The sequence below is a fragment of the Dendropsophus ebraccatus genome, chromosome 1 (genome assembly GCF_027789765.1).
Source record: "Dendropsophus ebraccatus isolate aDenEbr1 chromosome 1, aDenEbr1.pat, whole genome shotgun sequence".
Taxonomy (NCBI): domain Eukaryota; kingdom Metazoa; phylum Chordata; class Amphibia; order Anura; family Hylidae; genus Dendropsophus; species Dendropsophus ebraccatus.
This window is the reverse complement of record NC_091454.1, coordinates 94,111,256-94,113,678: the sequence shown is the minus strand read 5'-3', so window position 1 is coordinate 94,113,678 and position 2,423 is coordinate 94,111,256. Positions and strand designations below refer to the sequence as shown.

At 39.3% G+C, this 2,423-nt stretch overlaps 1 non-coding gene across 1 annotated transcript; it reads left to right on the top strand.

The window, feature by feature from the left end:
* Positions 1–951: 951 nt before the first annotated feature.
* Positions 952–1,142, top strand: LOC138781874 (U2 spliceosomal RNA). The gene has a single exon (XR_011361586.1). It is a non-coding gene; the product is annotated as a U2 spliceosomal RNA (small nuclear RNA).
* The last annotated feature ends 1,281 nt before the right edge of the window (positions 1,143–2,423 follow it).

Sequence of the window (2,423 nt, the reverse complement as noted above, 5' to 3'; positions counted from 1 at the left end):
TGCAACTTGAACATCCACCAACGCCTACTAAAGTGTTTGATTCCTTATCTCTACATTACTGGTTTTAGCATCAAAGTAGCCAGGTCCTCCTTCCTCCAGTAGCCAAGTTCCCCCTTGTAGGTGTTATTCTACCCGATCCCTCTGGCCTGTTTTTAGATGCTGAAGTTGGTTGAGAAGCTGAAAACAGAAGACACTAAAAGGTTATGCAATTTGCATACTTCACATTGACTTTAATAGCAGTTGCCCCATGATTTTTGCTGCTTACACAACTCCAGAAGCTATGTAAAAAAGCATAGCCCATTTGTACAACTCCCAATAAAGTCAATGGGAGTTACACAAATTGTGTCACTCCCAAGTTTCTGCTGTCATTGCTGCAGCTCATGTGCGGTGAAAATAGCCCTGTACCTCTCACCATGCGTATGCCACAGCAATGACAGCGTTGAACTCTAGTCAAGAAGACGGTGGCCATGCACTGACACAAAGGCACTTTAAATGCATTAGTGTATCTGGGGTTTTTAGAGAAGATGTAGGTTTTTTTATATGACATGCTATGTTCTTGTGGTAAAAGTAAAGCGCTGAAACACAGAGAAGGGCTGCCAGAAGGATACTAGTTTATAAACCGTACTGACAACAGCCTGCAACTTCATTTGATTCATTTTGTTATTCACAAGCTTCAGATATAGTAACAAGCCTTCCACTTATGTACATTTTCCTTGAAAGCCTTTGGTCTGTGAACCTGTGTTTTGAAATCTTGGTGCAATAACAGATGATATCCCCCTGTGTGGTCACATATTATATGACATCATCTTGCCCAAGAACAGAAAAACATTATAACCAGATCAGATGCTGAGATCAAAAAAATGTATAGGAAAAGCATGCAGGATCTAGGAAACAGGTAAATGCAGAAATGTTCAGAGGGTTAATAGGAATAAAACAAAAATACTACTAGTTATCGCTTCTAGGCCTTTTGGCTAAGATCAAGTGTAGCATCTGATCTTATGAGTGTAATATTTGATACGTCTAGTATCTGGGGACCATATATTAAATGGATTTTTAGAACAGGGAGATGGAAAATGTGCTTGGTCTGTCCTCTCTAGACATTGACCTGGCATATCAGTGCTTCCAGGTTCAAGGCACAAAAAAAAAAAATACTACTAGTTATAGAAGGGTGCGCAAGAAGATACTAGTATTTTACATTCCACACGACAGCTGGGAGGTAATATTAGGTTCTGTTCACATTTGGGAAGTATTATAGTACAGCAGTAAACTTAGAAAAAGCAGCAATAATAGGTGCTAAATGTATCACTATGGCTTATACTGTATGATACAGTTTTTAGACACTGCTGTCTTTACACCAATTTACACAAAATTATATGCATTCACATTTCACACCATGACTCAAAGACATCCTCTTTGTTTAGCAAGGCACAAAAAAAGAGTTTAAACGTCATTATAAATATGGTGCATTAAATATATACCATTATTAAGTAGCAAATAGTAAATTGTGTTGTGTGGATTATTTGAGCATATATGCCATGCAGTGCTTTTTGTGGATGCACCAAAAATGACCACCCAACATATACCAAAATAAGCTGATGTTCAAGGGGGGACAGGCAGACATACCTTTCCTGCAAAGATGTAGAGAAAAGGAGGATATGCACGTTTATTGTGTATTAAAACACTAAAAAAATTCTATAATATGGGCTTAACGTCCCTTTATCAGATCGATGTGGTATAAGGGGTATTTAAATATGTAAAGGGTGCCAACCCAGCCCCTCGAGGTGCAGGGCTTAAGTAATGTAATGTCTATAGCAGAAGGTAAACAGATGCAGCACAAATACATCATGTATATATAGAGAGGTATAACATTATACAAGTGGTAGAGTTCTCGATGCCAAAAGTCATAAGATTTACAGTGCTTGTAGTGAGATACACAGAAGGGTGATTCGGGTACGGATCTATATGAAGCTTTTTGATGCGGCCAAACTGCTGTGATTGTCTGGGTGTACGATGGGGTCGCTAATGTCAGTGATGGAGGTCACATGACCAAGTGTTCCAGTCAGGTACAGGGATGTGTGGTAGCTGGACCAATTATAGAGGAGGAAGGCTCCACCACTGTAGCACTCTGGATTATCAGCCAAGTTATTCTGTAACCTTAACGGGTTTTCAAGTGATTATCTTTGAGAATGATATTCTAAAGATACAACGTCAAAGTTTATGACGGAACGGATGCTTTTTTTGTCGGCAGTGAAGGTGGTGATAAAACTGAGTCCCAGGTCTTGGGTGTCAGGTGTCCTAGCTGTGGGTTGAAGACATTGTATTTGAGTTAGGGTAGGAAGGGAGGAAGGTTATTTTTTGGCTTTAAAATGTTGGGACGGTATTTTGCTCTAAGTTTAGGATTCTTGATCATTCATAGTTTCTTC